The sequence below is a fragment of the Phalangium opilio genome, unplaced genomic scaffold (genome assembly GCF_054372755.1).
Source record: "Phalangium opilio isolate 3A_F unplaced genomic scaffold, DU_Popi_V2 ptg000009l_1, whole genome shotgun sequence".
NCBI lineage: Eukaryota > Metazoa > Arthropoda > Arachnida > Opiliones > Phalangiidae > Phalangium > Phalangium opilio.
This window is the reverse complement of record NW_028324146.1, coordinates 6,695,120-6,720,861: the sequence shown is the minus strand read 5'-3', so window position 1 is coordinate 6,720,861 and position 25,742 is coordinate 6,695,120.

The following is a 25,742-nucleotide window of genomic DNA, read 5'->3' as shown; positions in this document are numbered from 1 at the left end:
TGTCAAGATCAACAGTGGGCTTGGGAACCCAGTAAAAGAAACCCCTATTTGGCTTGGGAACCTAGAATAAGAAACCCATATAAGGCTTGAGATCCTTGAGAAAGACACCCTTTTTAAGTTTCAGATACTAGAAACGGTACCCGGACGAAACCACGAGATCTACGGTACCCGGACGAAACCACGAGATCTACGGTACCCGGACGAAACCACGAGATCTACGGTACCCGGACGAAACCACGAGATCTACGGTACCCGGACGAAACCACGAGATCTACGGTACCCGGACGAAACCACGAGATCTACGTTACCCGGACGAAACCACGAGATCTACGGTACCCGGACGAAACCACGAGATCTACGGTACCCGGACGAAACCACGAGATCTACGGTACCCGGACGAAACCACGAGATCTACGGTACCCGGACGAAACCACGAGATCTACGGTACCCGGACGAAACCACGAGATCTACGGTACCCGGACGAAACCACGAGATCTACGGTACCCGGACGAAACCACGAGATCTACGGTACCCGGACGAAACCACGAGATCTACGGTACCCGGACGAAACCACGAGATCTACGGTACCCGGACGAAACCACGAGATCTACGGTACCCGGACGAAACCACGAGATCTACGGTACCCGGACGAAACCACGAGTTCTACGGTACCCGGACGAAACCACGAGATCTACGGTACCCGGACGAAACCACGAGATCTACGGTACCCGGACGAAACCACGAGATCTACGTTACCCGGACGAAACCACGAGTTCTACGGTACCCGGACGAAACCACGAGTTCTACGGTACCCGGACGAAACCACGAGTTCTACGGTACCCGGACGAAACCACGAGTTCTACGGTACCCGGACGAAACCACGAGTTCTACGGTACCCGGACGAAACCACGAGTTCTACGGTACCCGGACGAAACCACGAGTTCTACGGTACCCGGACGAAACCACGAGATCTACGGTACCCGGACGATACTACGAGATCTACGGTATCCAGATCAAACTACTCGATATACAATATCCAGATTGCACTACGTACAACTGTCAAGATCAACAGTGGACTTGGGAACCCAGTAAAAGAAACCCCTATTTGGCTTGGGAACCTAGAATAAGAAACCCATATAAGGCTTGAGATCCTTGAGAAAGACACCCTTTTTAAGTTTCAGATACTAGAAACGGTACCCGGACGAAACCACGAGATCTACGGTACCCGGACAAAACCACGAGTTCTACGGTACCCGGACGAAACCACGAGATCTACGGTACCCGGACGAAACCACGAGATCTACGGTACCCGGACGAAACCACGAGATCTACGGTACCCGGACGAAACCACGAGATCTACGGTACCCGGACGAAACCACGAGATCTACGGTACCCGGACGAAACCACGAGTTCTAAGGTACCCGGACGAAACCACGAGTTCTACGGTACCCGGACGAAACCACGAGATCTACGGTACCCGGACGAAACCACGAGTTCTACGGTACCCGGACGAAACCACGAGATCTACGGTACCCGGACGAAACCACGAGATCTACGGTACCCGGACGAAACCACGAGATCTACGGTACCCGGACGAAACCACGAGTTCTAAGGTACCCGGACGAAACCACGAGTTCTACGGTACCCGGACGAAACCACGAGATCTACGGTACCCGGACGAAACCACGAGATCTACGGTACCCGGACGAAACCACGAGATCTACGGTACCCGGACGAAACCACGAGATCTACGGTACCCGGACGAAACCACGAGATCTACGGTACCCGGACGAAACCACGAGATCTACGGTACCCGGACGAAACCACGAGATCTACGGTATTCAGATCAAACTACTCGATATACAATATCCAGATTGCACTACGTACAACTGTCAAGATCAACAGTGGGCTTGGGAACCCAGTAAAAGAAACCCCTATTTGGCTTGGGAACCTAGAATAAGAAACCCATATAAGGCTTGAGATCCTTGAGAAAGACACCCTTTTTAAGTTTCAGATACTAGAAACGGTACCCGGACGAAACCACGAGATCTACGGTACCCGGACGAAACCACGAGATCTACGGTACCCGGACGAAACCACGAGATCTACGGTACCCGGACGAAACCACGAGATCTACGGTACCCGGACGAAACCACGAGATCTACGGTACCCGGACGAAACCACGAGTTCTACGGTACCCGGACGAAACCACGAGTTCTACGGTACCCGGACGAAACCACGAGTTCTACGGTACCCGGACGAAACCACGAGATCTACGGTACCCGGACGAAACCACGAGATCTACGGTACCCGGACGAAACCACGAGATCTACGGTACCCGGACGAAACCACGAGATCTACGGTACCCGGACGAAACCACGAGATCTACGGTACCCGGACGAAACCACGAGATCTACGGTACCCGGACGAAACCACGAGATCTACGGTACCCGGACGAAACCACGAGTTCTACGGTACCCGGACGAAACCACGAGTTCTACGGTACCCGGACGAAACCACGAGTTCTACGGTACCCGGACGAAACCACGAGATCTACGGTACCCGGACGAAACCACGAGATCTACGGTACCCGGACGAAACCACGAGATCTACGGTACCCGGACGAAACCACGAGATCTACGGTACCCGGACGAAACCACGAGATCTACGGTACCCGGACGAAACCACGAGATCTACGGTACCCGGACGAAACCACGAGATCTACGGTACCCGGACGAAACCACGAGATCTACGGTACCCGGACGAAACCACGAGATCTACGGTACCCGGACGATACTACGAGATCTGCGGTATCCAGATCAAACTACTCGATATACAATATCCAGATTGCACTACGTACAACTGTCAAGATCAACAGTGGACTTGGGAACCCAGTAAAAGAAACCCCTATTTGGCTTGGGAACCTAGAATAAGAAACCCATATAAGGCTTGAGATCCTTGAGAAAGACACCCTTTTTAAGTTTCAGATACTAGAAACGGTACCCGGACGAAACCACGAGATCTACGGTACCCGGACAAAACCACGAGTTCTACGGTACCCGGACGAAACCACGAGATCTACGGTACCCGGACGAAACCACGAGATCTACGGTACCCGGACGAAACCACGAGATCTACGGTACCCGGACGAAACCACGAGATCTACGGTACCCGGACGAAACCACGAGATCTACGGTACCCGGACGAAACCACGAGTTCTAAGGTACCCGGACGAAACCACGAGTTCTACGGTACCCGGACGAAACCACGAGATCTACGGTACCCGGACGAAACCACGAGTTCTACGGTACCCGGACGAAACCACGAGATCTACGGTACCCGGACGAAACCACGAGATCTACGGTACCCGGACGAAACCACGAGATCTACGGTACCCGGACGAAACCACGAGTTCTAAGGTACCCGGACGAAACCACGAGTTCTACGGTACCCGGACGAAACCACGAGATCTACGGTACCCGGACGAAACCACGAGATCTACGGTACCCGGACGAAACCACGAGATCTACGGTACCCGGACGAAACCACGAGATCTACGGTACCCGGACGAAACCACGAGATCTACGGTACCCGGACGAAACCACGAGATCTACGGTACCCGGACGAAACCACGAGATCTACGGTACCCGGACGAAACCACGAGATCTACGGTACCCGGACGAAACCACGAGATCTACGGTACCCGGACGAAACCACGAGATCTACGGTACCCGGACGAAACCACGAGATCTACGGTACCCGGACGAAACCACGAGATCTACGGTACCCGGACGAAACCACGAGATCTACGGTACCCGGACGAAACCACGAGATCTACGGTACCCGGACGAAACCACGAGATCTACGGTACCCGGACGAAACCACGAGATCTACGGTACCCGGACGAAACCACGAGATCTACGGTACCCGGACGAAACCACGAGTTCTACGGTACCCGGACGAAACCACGAGATCTACGGTACCCGGACGAAACCACGAGATCTACGGTACCCGGACGAAACCACGAGATCTACGTTACCCGGACGAAACCACGAGTTCTACGGTACCCGGACGAAACCACGAGTTCTACGGTACCCGGACGAAACCACGAGTTCTACGGTACCCGGACGAAACCACGAGTTCTACGGTACCCGGACGAAACCACGAGTTCTACGGTACCCGGACGAAACCACGAGTTCTACGGTACCCGGACGAAACCACGAGATCTACGGTACCCGGACGAAACCACGAGATCTACGGTACCCGGACGATACTACGAGATCAACGGTATCCAGATCAAACTACTCGATATACAATATCCAGATTGCACTACGTACAACTGTCAAGATCAACAGTGGACTTGGGAACCCAGTAAAAGAAACCCCTATTTGGCTTGGGAACCTAGAATAAGAAACCCATATAAGGCTTGAGATCCTTGAGAAAGACACCCTTTTTAAGTTTCAGATACTAGAAACGGTACCCGGACGAAACCACGAGATCTACGGTACCCGGACAAAACCACGAGTTCTACGGTACCCGGACGAAACCACGAGATCTACGGTACCCGGACGAAACCACGAGATCTACGGTACCCGGACGAAACCACGAGATCTACGGTACCCGGACGAAACCACGAGATCTACGGTACCCGGACGAAACCACGAGATCTACGGTACCCGGACGAAACCACGAGTTCTAAGGTACCCGGACGAAACCACGAGTTCTACGGTACCCGGACGAAACCACGAGATCTACGGTACCCGGACGAAACCACGAGTTCTACGGTACCCGGGCGAAACCACGAGATCTACGGTACCCGGACGAAACCACGAGATCTACGGTACCCGGACGAAACCACGAGATCTACGGTACCCGGACGAAACCACGAGTTCTAAGGTACCCGGACGAAACCACGAGTTCTACGGTACCCGGACGAAACCACGAGATCTACGGTACCCGGACGAAACCACGAGATCTACGGTACCCGGACGAAACCACGAGATCTACGGTACCCGGACGAAACCACGAGATCTACGGTACCCGGACGAAACCACGAGATCTACGGTACCCGGACGAAACCACGAGATCTACGGTACCCGGACGAAACCACGAGATCTACGGTATTCAGATCAAACTACTCGATATACAATATCCAGATTGCACTACGTACAACTGTCAAGATCAACAGTGGGCTTGGGAACCCAGTAAAAGAAACCCCTATTTGGCTTGGGAACCTAGAATAAGAAACCCATATAAGGCTTGAGATCCTTGAGAAAGACACCCTTTTTAAGTTTCAGATACTAGAAACGGTACCCGGACGAAACCACGAGATCTACGGTACCCGGACGAAACCACGAGATCTACGGTACCCGGACGAAACCACGAGATCTACGGTACCCGGACGAAACCACGAGATCTACGGTACCCGGACGAAACCACGAGATCTACGGTACCCGGACGAAACCACGAGATCTACGGTACCCGGACGAAACCACGAGATCTACGGTACCCGGACGAAACCACGAGATCTACGGTACCCGGACGAAACCACGAGATCTACGGTACCCGGACGAAACCACGAGATCTACGGTACCCGGACGAAACCACGAGATCTACGGTACCCGGACGAAACCACGAGATCTACGGTACCCGGACGAAACCACGAGATCTACGGTACCCGGACGAAACCACGAGATCTACGGTACCCGGACGAAACCACGAGTTCTACGGTACCCGGACGAAACCACGAGTTCTACGGTACCCGGACGAAACCACGAGTTCTACGGTACCCGGACGAAACCACGAGATCTACGGTACCCGGACGAAACCACGAGATCTACGGTACCCGGACGAAACCACGAGATCTACGGTACCCGGACGAAACCACGAGATCTACGGTACCCGGACGAAACCACGAGATCTACGGTACCCGGACGAAACCACGAGATCTACGGTACCCGGACGAAACCACGAGATCTACGGTACCCGGACGAAACCACGAGATCTACGGTACCCGGACGAAACCACGAGATCTACGGTACCCGGACGATACTACGAGATCTACGGTATCCAGATCAAACTACTCGATATACAATATCCAGATTGCACTACGTACAACTGTCAAGATCAACAGTGGACTTGGGAACCCAGTAAAAGAAACCCCTATTTGGCTTGGGAACCTAGAATAAGAAACCCATATAAGGCTTGAGATCCTTGAGAAAGACACCCTTTTTAAGTTTCAGATACTAGAAACGGTACCCGGACGAAACCACGAGATCTACGGTACCCGGACAAAACCACGAGTTCTACGGTACCCGGACGAAACCACGAGATCTACGGTACCCGGACGAAACCACGAGATCTACGGTACCCGGACGAAACCACGAGATCTACGGTACCCGGACGAAACCACGAGATCTACGGTACCCGGACGAAACCACGAGATCTACGGTACCCGGACGAAACCACGAGTTCTAAGGTACCCGGACGAAACCACGAGTTCTACGGTACCCGGACGAAACCACGAGATCTACGGTACCCGGACGAAACCACGAGTTCTACGGTACCCGGACGAAACCACGAGATCTACGGTACCCGGACGAAACCACGAGATCTACGGTACCCGGACGAAACCACGAGATCTACGGTACCCGGACGAAACCACGAGTTCTAAGGTACCCGGACGAAACCACGAGTTCTACGGTACCCGGACGAAACCACGAGATCTACGGTACCCGGACGAAACCACGAGATCTACGGTACCCGGACGAAACCACGAGATCTACGGTACCCGGACGAAACCACGAGATCTACGGTACCCGGACGAAACCACGAGATCTACGGTACCCGGACGAAACCACGAGATCTACGGTACCCGGACGAAACCACGAGATCTACGGTACCCGGACGAAACCACGAGATCTACGGTATTCAGATCAAACTACTCGATATACAATATCCAGATTGCACTACGTACAACTGTCAAGATCAACAGTGGGCTTGGGAACCCAGTAAAAGAAACCCCTATTTGGCTTGGGAACCTAGAATAAGAAACCCATATAAGGCTTGAGATCCTTGAGAAAGACACCCTTTTTAAGTTTCAGATACTAGAAACGGTACCCGGACGAAACCACGAGATCTACGGTACCCGGACGAAACCACGAGATCTACGGTACCCGGACGAAACCACGAGATCTACGGTACCCGGACGAAACCACGAGATCTACGGTACCCGGACGAAACCACGAGATCTACGGTACCCGGACGAAACCACGAGATCTACGGTACCCGGACGAAACCACGAGATCTACGATACCCGGACGAAACCACGAGATCTACGGTACCCGGACGAAACCACGAGTTCTACGGTACCCGGACGAAACCACGAGTTCTACGGTACCCGGACGAAACCACGAGTTCTACGGTACCCGGACGAAACCACGAGATCTACGGTACCCGGACGAAACCACGAGATCTACGGTACCCGGACGAAACCACGAGATCTACGGTACCCGGACGAAACCACGAGATCTACGGTACCCGGACGAAACCACGAGATCTACGGTACCCGGACGAAACCACGAGATCTACGGTACCCGGACGAAACCACGAGATCTACGGTACCCGGACGAAACCACGAGATCTACGGTACCCGGACGAAACCACGAGATCTACGGTACCCGGACGAAACCACGAGATCTACGGTACCCGGACGAAACCACGAGATCTACGGTACCCGGAAGAAACCACGAGTTCTACGGTACCCGGACGAAACCACGAGATCTACGGTACCCGGACGAAACCACGAGATCTACGGTACCCGGACGAAACCACGAGATCTACGTTACCCGGACGAAACCACGAGATCTACGGTACCCGGACGAAACCACGAGATCTACGGTACCCGGACGAAACCACGAGATCTACGGTACCCGGGCGAAACCACGAGATCTACGGTACCCGGACGAAACCACGAGATCTACGGTACCCGGACGAAACCACGAGATCTACGGTACCCGGACGAAACCACGAGATCTACGGTACCCGGACGAAACCACGAGATCTACGGTACCCGGACGATACTACGAGATCTACGGTATCCAGATCAAACTACTCGATATACAATATCCAGATTGCACTACGTACAACTGTCAAGATCAACAGTGGACTTGGGAACCCAGTAAAAGAAACCCCTATTTGGCTTGGGAACCTAGAATAAGAAACCCATATAAGGCTTGAGATCCTTGAGAAAGACACCCTTTTTAAGTTTCAGATACTAGAAACGGTACCCGGACGAAACCACGAGATCTACGGTACCCGGACAAAACCACGAGTTCTACGGTACCCGGACGAAACCACGAGATCTACGGTACCCGGACGAAACCACGAGATCTACGGTACCCGGACGAAACCACGAGATCTACGGTACCCGGACGAAACCACGAGATCTACGGTACCCGGACGAAACCACGAGATCTACGGTACCCGGACGAAACCACGAGTTCTAAGGTACCCGGACGAAACCACGAGTTCTACGGTACCCGGACGAAACCACGAGATCTACGGTACCCGGACGAAACCACGAGTTCTACGGTACCCGGACGAAACCACGAGATCTACGGTACCCGGACGAAACCACGAGATCTACGGTACCCGGACGAAACCACGAGATCTACGGTACCCGGACGAAACCACGAGTTCTAAGGTACCCGGACGAAACCACGAGTTCTACGGTACCCGGACGAAACCACGAGATCTACGGTACCCGGACGAAACCACGAGATCTACGGTACCCGGACGAAACCACGAGATCTACGGTACCCGGACGAAACCACGAGATCTACGGTACCCGGACGAAACCACGAGATCTACGGTACCCGGACGAAACCACGAGATCTACGGTACCCGGACGAAACCACGAGATCTACGGTACCCGGACGAAACCACGAGATCTACGGTATTCAGATCAAACTACTCGATATACAATATCCAGATTGCACTACGTACAACTGTCAAGATCAACAGTGGGCTTGGGAACCCAGTAAAAGAAACCCCTATTTGGCTTGGGAACCTAGAATAAGAAACCCATATAAGGCTTGAGATCCTTGAGAAAGACACCCTTTTTAAGTTTCAGATACTAGAAACGGTACCCGGACGAAACCACGAGATCTACGGTACCCGGACGAAACCACGAGATCTACGGTACCCGGACGAAACCACGAGATCTACGGTACCCGGACGAAACCACGAGATCTACGGTACCCGGACGAAACCACGAGATCTACGGTACCCGGACGAAACCACGAGATCTACGGTACCCGGACGAAACCACGAGATCTACGGTACCCGGACGAAACCACGAGATCTACGGTACCCGGACGAAACCACGAGATCTACGGTACCCGGACGAAACCACGAGATCTACGGTACCCGGACGAAACCACGAGATCTACGGTACCCGGACGAAACCACGAGATCTACGGTATTCAGATCAAACTACTCGATATACAATATCCAGATTGCACTACGTACAACTGTCAAGATCAACAGTGGGCTTGGGAACCCAGTAAAAGAAACCCCTATTTGGCTTGGGAACCTAGAATAAGAAACCCATATAAGGCTTGAGATCCTTGAGAAAGACACCCTTTTTAAGTTTCAGATACTAGAAACGGTACCCGGACGAAACCACGAGATCTACGGTACCCGGACGAAACCACGAGATCTACGGTACCCGGACGAAACCACGAGATCTACGGTACCCGGACGAAACCACGAGATCTACGGTACCCGGACGAAACCACGAGATCTACGGTACCCGGACGAAACCACGAGATCTACGGTACCCGGACGAAACCACGAGATCTACGGTACCCGGACGAAACCACGAGATCTACGGTACCCGGACGAAACCACGAGTTCTACGGTACCCGGACGAAACCACGAGTTCTACGGTACCCGGACGAAACCACGAGTTCTACGGTACCCGGACGAAACCACGAGATCTACGGTACCCGGACGAAACCACGAGATCTACGGTACCCGGACGAAACCACGAGATCTACGGTACCCGGACGAAACCACGAGATCTACGGTACCCGGACGAAACCACGAGATCTACGGTACCCGGACGAAACCACGAGATCTACGGTACCCGGACGAAACCACGAGATCTACGGTACCCGGACGAAACCACGAGATCTACGGTACCCGGACGAAACCACGAGATCTACGGTACCCGGACGAAACCACGAGATCTACGGTACCCGGACGAAACCACGAGATCTACGGTACCCGGACGAAACCACGAGATCTACGGTACCCGGACGAAACCACGAGATCTACGGTACCCGGACGAAACCACGAGATCTACGGTACCCGGACGAAACCACGAGATCTACGGTACCCGGACGAAACCACGAGATCTACGGTACCCGGACGAAACCACGAGATCTACGGTACCCGGACGAAACCACGAGATCTACGGTACCCGGACGAAACCACGAGATCTACGGTACCCGGACGAAACCACGAGATCTACGGTACCCGGACGAAACCACGAGATCTACGGTACCCGGACGAAACCACGAGATCTACGGTACCCGGACGAAACCACGAGATCTACGGTACCCGGACGAAACCACGAGATCTACGGTACCCGGACGAAACCACGAGATCTACGGTACCCGGACGAAACCACGAGATCTACGGTACCCGGACGAAACCACGAGATCTACGGTACCCGGACGAAACCACGAGATCTACGGTACCCGGACGAAACCACGAGATCTACGGTACCCGGACGAAACCACGAGATCTACGGTACCCGGACGAAACCACGAGTTCTACGGTACCCGGACGAAACCACGAGTTCTACGGTACCCGGACGAAACCACGAGATCTACGATACCCGGACGAAACCACGAGATCTACGATACCCGGACGAAACCACGAGTTCTACGGTACCCGGACGAAACCACGAGTTCTACGGTACCCGGACGAAACCACGAGATCTACGGTACCCGGACGAAACCACGAGTTCTACGGTACCCGGACGAAACCACGAGTTCTACGGTACCCGGACGAAACCACGAGTTCTACGGTACCCGGACGAAACCACGAGATCTACGGTACCCGGACGAAACCACGAGATCTACGGTACCCGGACGAAACCACGAGATCTACGGTACCCGGACGAAACCACGAGATCTACGGTACCCGGACGAAACCACGAGATCTACGGTACCCGGACGAAACCACGAGATCTACGGTACCCGGACGAAACCACGAGATCTACGGTACCCGGACGAAACCACGAGATCTACGGTACCCGGACGAAACCACGAGATCTACGGTACCCGGACGAAACCACGAGATCTACGGTACCCGGACGAAACCACGAGATCTACGGTACCCGGACGAAACCACGAGATCTACGGTACCCGGACGAAACCACGAGATCTACGGTATTCAGATAAAACTACTCGATATACAATATCCAGATTGCACTACGTACAACTGTCAAGATCAACAGTGGGCTTGGGAACCCAGTAAAAGAAACCCCTATTTGGCTTGGGAACCTAGAATAAGAAACCCATATAAGGCTTGAGATCCTTGAGAAAGACACCCTTTTTAAGTTTCAGATACTAGAAACGGTACCCGGACGAAACCACGAGATCTACGGTACCCGGACGAAACCACGAGATCTACGGTACCCGGACGAAACCACGAGATCTACGGTACCCGGACGAAACCACGAGATCTACGGTACCCGGACGAAACCACGAGATCTACGGTACCCGGACGAAACCACGAGATCTACGGTACCCGGACGAAACCACGAGATCTACGGTACCCGGACGAAACCACGAGATCTACGGTACCCGGACGAAACCACGAGATCTACGGTACCCGGACGAAACCACGAGATCTACGGTACCCGGACGAAACCACGAGATCTACGGTATTCAGATAAAACTACTCGATATACAATATCCAGATTGCACTACGTACAACTGTCAAGATCAACAGTGGGCTTGGGAACCCAGTAAAAGAAACCCCTATTTGGCTTGGGAACCTAGAATAAGAAACCCATATAAGGCTTGAGATCCTTGAGAAAGACACCCTTTTTAAGTTTCAGATACTAGAAACGGTACCCGGACGAAACCACGAGATCTACGGTACCCGGACGAAACCACGAGTTCTACGGTACCCGGACGAAACCACGAGATCTACGATACCCGGACGAAACCACGAGATCTACGATACCCGGACGAAACCACGAGTTCTACAGTACCCGGACGAAACCACGAGTTCTACGGTACCCGGACGAAACCACGAGATCTACGGTACCCGGACGAAACCACGAGTTCTACGGTACCCGGACGAAACCACGAGTTCTACGGTACCCGGACGAAACCACGAGATCTACGGTACCCGGACGAAACCACGAGATCTACGGTACCCGGACGAAACCACGAGATCTACGGTACCCGGACGAAACCACGAGATCTACGGTACCCGGACGAAACCACGAGATCTACGGTACCCGGACGAAACCACGAGATCTACGGTACCCGGACGAAACCACGAGATCTACGGTACCCGGACGAAACCACGAGATCTACGGTACCCGGACGAAACCACGAGATCTACGGTACCCGGACGAAACCACGAGATCTACGGTACCCGGACGAAACCACGAGATCTACGGTACCCGGACGAAACCACGAGATCTACGGTACCCGGACGAAACCACGAGATCTACGGTACCCGGACGAAACCACGAGATCTACGGTACCCGGACGAAACCACGAGATCTACGGTACCCGGACGAAACCACGAGATCTACGGTATTCAGATAAAACTACTCGATATACAATATCCAGATTGCACTACGTACAACTGTCAAGATCAACAGTGGGCTTGGGAACCCAGTAAAAGAAACCCCTATTTGGCTTGGGAACCTAGAATAAGAAACCCATATAAGGCTTGAGATCCTTCAGAAAGACACCCTTTTTAAGTTTCAGATACTAGAAACGGTACCCGGACGAAACCACGAGATCTACGGTATCCGGACGAAACCACGAGATCTACGGTACCCGGACGAAACCACGAGATCTACGGTACCCGGACGAAACCACGAGATCTACGGTACCCGGACGAAACCACGAGATCTACGGTACCCGGACGAAACCACGAGATCTACGGTACCCGGACGAAACCACGAGATCTACGGTACCCGGACGAAACCACGAGATCTACGGTACCCGGACGAAACCACGAGATCTACGGTACCCGGACGAAACCACGAGATCTACGGTACCCGGACGAAACCACGAGATCTACGGTACCCGGACGAAACCACGAGTTCTACGGTACCCGGACGAAACCACGAGTTCTACGGTACCCGGACGAAACCACGAGTTCTACGGTACCCGGACGAAACCACGAGTTCTACGGTACCCGGACGAAACCACGAGATCTACGGTACCCGGACGAAACCACGAGATCAAACTACTCGATATACAATATCCAGATTGCACTACGTACAACTGTCAAGATCAACAGTGGGCTTGGGAACCCAGTAAAAGAAACCCCTATTTGGCTTGGGAACCTAGAATAAGAAACCCATATAAGGCTTGGGATCCTTGAGAAAGACACCCTTTTTAAGTTTCAGATACTAGAAAATCTGGAACATCAACATTAATCCAGATTAAACAACATAAGCAAGTAAAATTACCTGATCAACAATACATTATACTAGTAATAGAGCAAACACTGCAAATACATTTTTTTTTATAAATTAGAGAATCAAGGCCCCCCCCCCAACGAGGGAAGCATTTCAAAACTACTAATTTTTAATTAATTTCAATTAGAAAGAAAATAATCTAAAAATTTTGAAAAAGAAACCTGCTGATATATGATTTTTACACATTAGGTTATATTTTCTACAGCATCAAGTTTCAATACAACATGACTGGGGGCTAACTCTATGCGATGGCTGTATATTGGTTTAAACGTACATTCATTGAATAAATTTAGTTCCCAGTTATGTATATTAGTAGCCTACTTTTGTTAGGTTTGCAATAGAAAACTTAAAGTTAATTGTTCCAGTTCATAGGACAGAAATTTGTTACTTATTTCATTAAACTGAAAATCAATCAAATAATCTTGGAAAGTGTTTGGTCAAAATTATCATTAAGTTTTTCAAACGGCAATAAAATATAATGCGAATATAAAAACAAATAACGGTACTTAATTAGTTTTCTTAAAACATTTGTTTTAAAAATAAAGTTATCATTAATGTTTATGTGAAAACAAAATCACACTAAATTAATTTCATTCATAACCGAAAGGATATTTAATAAATAAGAAAAGAATAACGCAAAATAAAATTTCCGGGGTCGTATCAGTTTTAGCCGCTAGAGGGTGCAGCGAAAGCATAATCTGGCCGGGGCCATCTTGTTTAAGAGTATCGCTTAACACCTGTAAGAGTGTCGCCTAACACGTTTAGCATAGTTTTATGAAGGTACAACACCGCCAGATTACCAATTTCTTTGTTAATTTTATTTAAAGGATAAAACTGTTATCTTTCATGAATATCATCTTTAAAAAAGGTTTAACAATTACGTTTTTCAATAATTTTTTATTGTTTGTATTTACTTTAATATTAAAACATTAATGAAAAATAAATGAAAGACCTTATTTAAGAAACCCGCAGTATTATAATTTTTCATGTTTAATTTCGAACGGTGTTTTAATAGTGTTATTTTACACCGAATTTACACTTTAAATTGGCCCCTAAAAAGTCAAGGTAATAAAACTCTCTTTTGGGTGTTTTTTTGGTGTTTACACCGTTTTAACACGTTTTTAACACTTCCATTTCTTAGAGTGTACGCGCCTCAATTTCCGTTATTTATATTGGCCCTTTTTAATGCCTTGCATCACCGTATTTCTATGAAACATGTTCAAGGTAGGAGCGAACAGAGCCGGTAGTTGCTCTATTTCCGAACAAAATTGCTTGGTGTGTGTGGTGTTTAGAGAAGTGAATTTCCAGAGACGATATAGATCGAGAAACACGAACTGTGTTGGTTCGTGACAAATATTTCAACTTTGTTACTCGATTCTTTCCATTGGATTAGTAACGTACATTGAAACTACACTAAGCGCTTTATTCCGTATAAGCAATTAAAACCTATGTATAACAATTTATTGTATATTGTCAGGTCCGGATTAACCACTAGGCAAGTTAGGCAATTGCCTAGGGCCCGGATATTTGAGGGGCCCGTAATCAGCTAGTTTTCAAAAATTGAGAAAATGAAAAACCAACAAATATATTCCCCCCTCTTTCACTAAGAAGAAAAAGACGAAAAGAAACTTGAAAATTCAATGGAAATGTATTTTGAGAAGTTGCAATCCTCGGAGAAAGAAGTTTCATTTTGAATTCGTGTTGTTACTGACCGTCATTATGCACTGGAGTTGCATTGTATGATTCCTTGATAAGCTTCATTCAGGGTGGTAGTGATAATTTGAAATATTTAAAATAATTGCTCAGCTCACAAAAGAGATAATCTACAAAAGTAACGAAGAAAGGGGAAAAATACGTAAATGGTTCTTTGCTGAAGGGTTGGACTCGTAATAGTAGCCACATCATACCGTACTTGACAGAAAATTTGAGTGAATAGCCCTCGATGCGCTACCTTAACTGTTTTAAAATGATTACTTCATTTTTTTACTTCTGTTATAATTATAATAGTGTGACACGAACGGAAGCATCCTTTAACAGTGGTTAAATGAAATACCCATAAATGCCCATTAAATGAAGTACAGAAAATGAGAGTGAATAACCCCTCGATGCCCTAACAAAAATAAAAACCCTTAATCCTTACTTCAATAAATTTACTTGCGTTATAATTGTAATATTTAGGGCCACAAGCTAGTACTTTCTTTTAAAATTCTTCTCGATTTGTGGAGAAATACAGGTAACTTCTAATAATAAACATCTCCTTAAGACCATTCTAAATATAACGTCAGAATTTTTAGAAATTCTCCTCGATTTCTTTGGATTTTGAAATAGGGGAGCGGGATTGAAAGCGTGAAACCCTTGTTGTTGACGGGTGACAGGAAATTTAGAGGGAGTATTAAACCTTCCATTTTAATTAAGGTAACACGATAATCCTCTTTTTCACTTTAAATATGTCGAGCAATCGTAAAACACAATCCCAAATGCTTAACCTAACTGGTACAATTAAATAAAATGCTTAAAGTTACTATTATAATCCCATCCTCTTAAAATACACGAACGTAATAATCACATAACCAAAATTCTGTCCCATTCACTCTCCCTTAAATGACGAACGAAAAATTCTATACTGCCAAACTTGCTACTCTTTCACGTCTACTGGTACTAGTACTAGTAAGAGGACGAGTACAACAGGGCACGCAAAACTAAGAGACTCATCGTAGATGTACATCATACGATGTGGCTAAAAACGATGATAACACACGTGAGTGGACGGGAAGCTTTCAAAATAAAAGCATTTTACGTCTTATGTGACAATCTAATGACAAATACTAAAAAAACAATCTAAAGCTAACAAGGATACTAATGAAAAGTTCAAACCTATTTTTAACATTAATGCCCCCGATGAATCTTTCTTTGGAGCTTTCCAAGAATTGGCAGAACCGTATTGCAATGATTTAAATTTTGAAGAGATTGAAAACGAACTGCTACATTTCAAGCATTTCGTGAAGAATGAAGAAAGCAAAAACCCAGAATTCTTTGATTCCTTCATTCGTACCAATAATATCATTTCAACTTTTCCAAACTTAGAAATTGTTTTGAGAATTTACTTGTGTTTGCAATGCAAGAGGCGAGAGATCCTTTTCAGCTTTAAAAAGAGTGAAAAACTTAAGAACCACATCAGCCCAGGAAAAATTAAGTTCTTTATCTTTAATATATATTGAAAAGGATTTACTAAAAGACTTCATAGACTATGAACAGATAATTTATAAATTTCTTATGTTAGAAAGAAAGGAATTTAACTATTGAGTTCAAAAAGAAATTTAAATATGCAGTTAGGTGTTAAGTCAATTAAAAATATAAAAAGCAGTATGTCTCTTAGATTCTTTTAAACTGTGGTCTGTTGGGGGGCTGGGGGCCCGGAACTAACGCCTTGCCTAGGGCCCAAAATATTGTAAATCCGGCCCTGTATATTGTCAATTGTGGTCCTTTTGAGATGATTTAGTGAATATGGGCCGTTTGACGTTCTTGAGACAATAAGGTGGGAGGGGGGAGACGAAGAGGTGGATTTTATCAGTGTCATTAAAGAATGAGAAATGGATTCCTGGCCATAAACTTAGAGTAATTGTCATTATTAATTTACAAGAAAGGCCAGTTGATAACTGTGGCGTGTAAACTCTATTTTAACGGTTCCACCGAATTCTATTAAGGGTGGTTAGGGGGTGTGTGTATAGAGTGGGAATATAGGGCCGTGAGTGGAGCTCGCCTCTTAACTTTAGCCGTCGAATCGAACTCTTCCAACTCCCATTTTCCAATTACTAATATCTTAACTACACACTTTCAACTTTAACAATAAGGCATAAAGGCCAAAACAAACCGGTATAATACTTTAAAGGGACAGTCTCGTTTCAGAAGGAACAGTTTATTTTTATTTTTTTATTTTTTTTTAAATAATAGTTTGAATTTGTATATGAAGGTTTCACTCAATGCAGTGAAATAAACACGTGTTGTATTCTGAAACACTAATTCCGACTGTAAGTTTATTACTCAATGCTTTCAAATTTAACACGTTATTCCAACTACTTTCCTAATCTTCTTAAATTTAAATGGTGAGCTTGCCATTACCAAATTTCATTTATTTTGAGACACTTATGAAATCCACTCCTTGCTTTTATATATTATATCAGGAATGTATGGAGGGGTTGGAATGGCTAAGGTCAATTCCTCATTTATCAAAACTGTCTTTGTACACAAAGACGCGAAAAAGTAAGAGATAAGTGTAGAAAATTAATTGTTTGAAGTAACAGATATTCAAATTTTCATTTTTGAAGACGTGATTATAAAACATCAATTATTTGAAAAAATTTCTTATCTTAGTTTTTTTCACCAAAATTCCTTAAGTAAAATATTTTATCCTTAAACATGTGCATCATTTTAAAAATAGAAAACGTATGCATTTTATTTTCTTTTTAAAATTTAGAGTTAGTTTGAGTATTCGGGCCTATAAGGAGAATAAAATGGGCAGAAAATTGTTGATAGCAGACAAAATAAAACAAGCATGAAAACTTAACAAAACGTGTTCGTTTATTTTAAAGATTTCGAGGTTTCAAAAATTGACGTGTTGTATATCTCTCAAAGCTACAGATCCTTTTGACTCTAATAACTACATCACAGTCAAAGGGCGAATGTAATTTTCGGTTCGCAATATTTTCAATTTTGAAATATAAAAATAAATACTAGCTCTATTTTTCAGATATCCGAGTATTTGAACTTCCTCGAAGCAAATGTTTCTCGAAAATAAACAGTAGTATCAAGGTAGTTTCTCTGAAATTTTTGTGAAAAAAACTAAGATAAGAAATTTTTTCAAATAATTGATGTTTTATAATCACGTCTTCAAAAATGAAAATTTGAATATCTGTTACTTCAAACAATTAATTTTCTACACTTATCTCTTACTTTTTCGCGTCTTTGTGTACAAAGACAGTTTTGATAAATATCTGTCACTTCAGTCTTAATATGAATTAAAACTGTTTAGAAACTAGTATTTTAAAACGTATACTGAAAAGCAGGCGCTCCATTTAAGTCTTGTGGTGTTGCGCGTATATTAGTTACCACGTTTGAACTAACAAGGCCCTAACCATCTATTATAGAAGTATTAATCTTGATTGCTTCAACGCCCAGTCCAACTCAAATTGCCTTCCCGTCGTTTTCACGTGCAAAGCACAGTGGATGCAATAATACAAATAGATTCCGAAGACTTAGGCTAAAAAAATATTACGTAGACCTGTGTACAAAAACAATCTATACACCTGTGCACAAACATATTCCGTAGACCTGTGTACAAAAACAATCTATACACCTGTGCACAAACATATTCCGTAGACCTGCGCTGGGTGACCACATTTCCTAAATTTTATAATTTTTCCTATTTTCGGATGTCTTCCTATTAGTTCCTATAATTTCGATAATTTTCCTATATTTTCCGATTTTTTGAAATTGTAGATATTTTGTGCGCTCTCACTTTTGGTTTTGTTATATATCACCAAAGCTATGGAAGCCTCTAAAAATATTTGTCAGGGAAGTCTGTGATGTTTTAAAGTTATAGCATATGTTTCTAAGATTACGTTCCATAAGTATGACACTTCCTATATTTCGAAATGCTAGAGACTTAATGAGAGCTAGTTCGAGAACGACGCGAGAATTGACTACACGCGATTTTCTACTCCATCTTCCTATTTAGTCTGTACTAAGCCTTTGACAGGGCCTCATCAGGCGTCGCTTTACGAGAAGCTATGACGTTTCATTTACGTCACTTCGAGACAAGCTCTCAGTTTCCAGTGACAAATTTATGTAACATATCTTACGAACTTATGGTTATAATTAAACCAAAGCTCCTTTGTAAATCTTGTCTTATTACTTTCAAAGCATTTGCAACCTATATTTTGCTATTTTTTCAAGAGTAGTTCTCTTGTCTTTTCCTGTTTTTTTAATTATACATCTATATCTATATAAATCAAAGTCCTGACCGACTGACAGACTGACTGATAATCATCGCCCAGCCCAAACCGCTGGCCCCAGAAGGCTGAAAATTTGGAGGAACGTTACTCGTAAGTAGTAGGCGCGTACTAAGAAAGATTTTTCCAATCCGCCGCCATCTTCATAAATGGCGCACAGAAATGTAACAAATCTTCTCTTTGTAAGAAAGTCCGTGAGTTTCAACCGATTTCACAAATATTTAGTACACTGGATTCCTTTAACCTATAGACGGGCTATATGGTCTTTCGGGATCGATTTGTTGCCATCATTTTAAATGGCGGCCAGATATTTAAAAACCTTTCTTTATAGAATGTCTGCGTGTAAAGTAATAAAAAATGTCCCGACGAGCTGATGGGCGACGCCGAGTGCCTTCGCTCCTAGGATGCTACAAAAATATTAGTCGACTCAGTAAAATGTACCCATACTTGATGGAAGTTCTTACTACACTCAAGCGATGCCGCGGGTAACAGCTAGTCTCCCATAATTTCCTGTAAATCAATTGTAAATTTCCTATTTTCCTATAACTATTACAAGGTTATTTGTGGTAACCCTGAGTGCACAAACATATTTCGTAGATAACATAGACTTATGAAAACACATGTCATATAATTGTGTACAAACAGATCCCGTAGACTTGTGCACAAACAGATCCGTTAGAATTGTGCACAAACAGATCCCTTAGAATTGTGCACAAACAGATACCTTAGAATTGTGCACAAACAGATACCTTAGAATTGAACACAAACTGATGTCATAGACTTGCGCACAAAATGATGTCATAGACTTACGCACAAACAGATGTCATAAACTTGTGCAAAAAGAGATGTTATATACCTGTACACAAAAAGATTCCATGGACCTCTGCACAAAAACATTCCATACCCCTATGCTCAAAAATATGCTCAAGAATATCTCGTACACCAGTGCACAAAAATACTGCATATCCATTTGCACAAAAATATTCCGTATCCATTTGCAGAAAAATGTTCTTTAGACCTGTGCACAAACAAATGCAGTGGCCTTTGCAAAGACAGATTCCTTAGACCTCTGCACAAACCGATTCAGTAGGCTTGTGCACAAAAATATTCCGTAGACCTGTGCACAAAAATATTCCGTAGACCTGTGCACAAAAATATTCCGTAGACCTGTGCACAAACAGATACCGTAGACATGTGCACAAACAGATTCCGGATACTTGGACACAAACGGAAGTCACAGGGTAGTGCACAAACAGATGTCATAGACTTGCACAAAAAATACATCATAGACTTGCGCAATAAGAGATGTCAAGGATATGTGCACATCAGATTCCACGGACTAGTGCACAAACAGAAGTCTTAGACTTGTTTACAAACAGAAGTCATAGACCTGTTTCCATAAAGATTCCATACCCATTTGCACAAAACAATTTCATACCCATTTGCACAAAACGATTCCATAGACCTGTGCACAAAAATATTCCATAGACCTGGGCCCAAAGAGATTCCATAGACCTGGGCCCAAAGAGATTCCATAAAACTGTGCACAAAAGATTCCCTAGACCTGTGCTCAAAAAATTATGCCGTAGGCCTGTGCACAAACAGATTCCGTAGGCCTGTGTACAAACAGATTCCGGAGATCTGTGCACAGATTCCGTAGCCATGTGCACAAACAAATTGCGTAGACTTGTGGAAGTCACAGGCTTGTGCACAACAGATGTCATAGACATGTTCAAACCAGATTCCATAGTTTTGTGCACAAACAGAAGTCATAGACATGTGCACAAAAACATTCTATAGACTTGTGCACATCAAGTTTCCATAGACCTGTGCACAAAAGATTTCATGAAGATGTGCACAAAATATTTCATGCACAAAACATTATATATGCTTGTGCACATAAAGATTCCATAGACCTGCGCGCTAAAGATTCCATAGACCTGTGTACATAAAGATTTCATACCCATAGCACAAAACTATTCCATAACCATTTGCACAGAAATATTTCCTAGACCTGCGCACAAAACATTTCATAAAACTGTGCTGTGCACAAAAAGATTCCATTGACCTATGCACAAAATATTCTATTGGCTTTTGTATAAACATGTGACATAGACCTGTGTACAAAAATATTCCATGGACCTGTGCACAAAAACATGCCTTGGACCTGTTCAGAAACATTCCATACCCCTATATGCTCAAAAATATTCCACACCCATTTGCACAAACATTTTCCGTAGACCCGTGCACAGATGCCGTAGACTAGCGCATAAACAGATTCCATAGATTTGCGCACAAATATATTACGTAGACTCGTGCACAAATAGATTCCACAGACTTGTACACAAACAGAAGTCACACGGTTTTGCACAATCCGATGTTATAGACTTGTGCACAAACAGATGTCATATGCTTGTGTAAAAAACTGAATCCATAGACTTCCTCAAAAAGAGATGTCATCGACATTTGCACAAGATATTCCGTAGACTTGTGAACATAAAGATTCTTCAGACTTGTGCACAAACATATTTTGTAGACCTGTACACACAGATACCATGGACTTGTGCAAAAATAAATGTCAAATATTTGTGCAAAAACACATACCTTAGACTTTTGCACAAACTGATGCCATAGACTTGTGCACAATCATATGTCCTAGACCGGTGTACAAAACATTCTATAGATTTGTGCACAAACATGAGTCATATACCTGTACACAAAAATATTCCACGGACTTCTGCACAAAAACATTCCATATACCTGTACACAAAAAAAATCCATGGACCTCTGCACAAAAACATTCCATATCCCTATGCTCAAAAATGTTCCTTACCCATTTGCACAAAAATATCACGTTCACCTGTGCACAAAACTATCACGTACAACTGTGCACAAAATATTCGGTATCCATTTTCACAAAAATATTCCGTACACCTGTGCACAAAAATATTCCAAATCCATTTTCACCATAATATTCCATACACCTATACACAAAAATATTCCGTACACCTGTGCACAAAAATATTCCGTACAATTGTGCATAAAAATATTCCGTACACCAATGCATAAAAATATTTCGTACACTTGTGCATAAATAGAATCACAGGCTTGTGCACAAAGAAATGTCGGAGACTCGCGCAAAAAGAGATGTTATAGACATGTGCACATCAGATTCCATAGAGTTATTCACAAACATTTTCAATGCCCCTATGCTCAAACAGATTTCAAACCCTTATGCTCAAACAGATTTCAAACCCTTATGCTCAAAAAGATTCCATACCCATTTGCACAAAAATGATACGTAGACCTGTGCTCAAAAATATTCCGTAGACCTTTGCTCAGACAGAAGTCACTCGCGTGTGCACAAACAGATGTCATAGACTTGTGCACAAAGAGATGTTATAGACTTGTGTACAAGCAGGTGTTATAGAATTGATCACAAGCAGGTGTTATAGAATTGATCACAAGCAGGTGTTATAGAATTGATCACAAACAGGTGTTATAGACTTGTTCACAAACAGATGTTTTAGTCTTGTGCACAAACAGATGTTTTAGTCTTGTGTAAAAACAGATGTTTTAGTCTTGTGTACAAACAGATGTTTTAGACTTGTGCACAAACAGATGTTTTAGGCTTGTGTACAAACAGATGTTTTAGACTTGAGCATAAACAAATGTTATTGACTTGCGCAAAAAGAGATGTCATAGAAATGAGCAAATCAGATGTCATAGAAATGAGCAAATCAGATGTCATAGAAATGAGCAAATCAGATGTCATAGAAATGAGCAAATCAGATTCCATAGACCTGTGCACAAACAGAGGTCGTAGACCTGTTTGACAGAAGTCGTAGACCTGTGCACAAACAGAAGTTGTAGACCTGTGCAAATAAAGATTTTTCACTTGGGCAAATAAAGATTCTTCAGACTTTTGTGTGCACATAATGATTCTTCAGACTTGTGTGCACATAAAGATTCTTCAGACTAGGGATGAACCGGTACCGATACCATATCGGTATCGGCACCGATACTCGGGGTTTACCGATAGTATCGGATCGGTTCGTTCGATACCGATACTAAACCGATACTCGTTTAAAATGCGTTATATGGCGCTACATGACATTTTTAGGTATTTCAGTAACGTAACGATGGTGATAATGTCTCATTTCTATGAATTCCAATCGTGACGAGTTCTCATTTATATAAAAAGTACCTGAATTCAGTTTATCTAACAACTAATAAGCGAAAATCTTTCTTAGTACGCGCCTACTACTCTAGGGATGAACCGATACCATATCGGTATCGGTTGAAGTATCGGGTTTTAGATCATAGTGAGTAAATATCGGTATCGATCGGTATCGGTTCATTTTTGTATCGGTATCGATCGGTATCGGGTTAAGCCTGGTATCGGCCATCTCTACTTCAGACTTATGTGCACATAAAGATTCTTCAGACTTGTGTGCACATAAAGATTCTTCAGACTTGTGTGCACATATTGATTCTTCAGACTTGTGTGCAACTAAAGATTCTTCAGACTGTGTGCAACTAAAGATTCTTCAGACTGTGTGCACATAATGATTCTTCAGACTTGTGTGCACATAAAGATTCTTCAGACTTGTGTGCACATAAAGATTCTTCAGACTTGTGTGCACATAAAGATTCTTCAAACTTGTGCAAATAAAGATTCTTCAAACTTGTGCACATAAATATACCATAGACCCATGAACAAAAAATTCCATAGACCTGTGCACAGAAGATTCCATACTCCTATACTCAAAAGGATTCCATGCAGATTTGCACAAAAGCATTCCGTAGACCTGTGTAAAACAATATTCCATAGGCCTGTGTAAAACAATATTCCAGAGGCCTGTGTAAAACAATATTCCATAGGCCTGTGCACGAAATGATTGCATAGGCCTCTGCACAAAGAGATTTTATACTCCTTTGCACAAAAATATTCTGTAGGTCTGCGCTTAAACAGATTCCGTAGACTTGTACACAAACAGATGTTATAGTTTAGACTCGTGTAAAAATTTAATTACCTATAATTGGTAATTATCTTTAATTGCTTATTTTGTTTAATTATCTTTAATTGCTTATTTTGTTTAATTATCTTTAATTGCTTATTTTGTTTAATTAAGTTTAATCCGTACTTCGCAACTAAATTAGTTGGACGCGCAATAGTTATAATGACAATTAAGCTAGCTAATTGCCCTACCAATTTGATTATCCGCAGTAAAACGACGTAAGTCCTAGAATGACTTTCTTTATTACTTAACCCAAGCAAAAAAGTCTTAGGTTCCACAGTTTAAAGGTAAACCACGTAATTCGGAGCAGGTACTTAAAACTATTAAAAACAATACTTAAACTTTGTTTTTCGTAATGAAACAAAAATTGGCGCACACTTTAAAAATGGGGCTTTCATTTAAGACCGTTTTCAAATCTATCAACCGTATAGTTATTTTTGTAAGGGTAGTTACAAAATGGGTAAGTTTGGAAAATTTCCCATGTTATTTCTATGGAGATTCTCTAGTTTTTCGCCAAAATCTGTGATTAATTTTATGGAAATGAAAACCACCCTTAGCAACTTTATGCTTTATAAAATAAACTATTAGGTGGATCATCTTGAAATTTTTACCACAAGGCCCAGATTTTAGTTCAGTAGAAAAATTTCGAAACAATAAACTTAATACGAAAAAAGTTAAAACCAATCCAAAAACCTTACATTAAAGCCGTCATCAGGCCTTATCTAAGGAAGCTACCGCTCCCTTAGAATAGGCGTGAAATGATCGTCGAAAAATCTGGCGTGGCTTAAGAATTATAACCCTCTACTCCTTTGTACGTATTAACTGAATATTTTTGAATATTGTAGTTTTCTTTTCCATTTTGGGCCATTTTTGAAGGGTTGCAGTTTTGCGGTTAATGTAGCTAACTTAATTATTTAGTCGCGTGAACTACTGATACTTTGGAAGAAGGTCGTAAGGGAACTATAA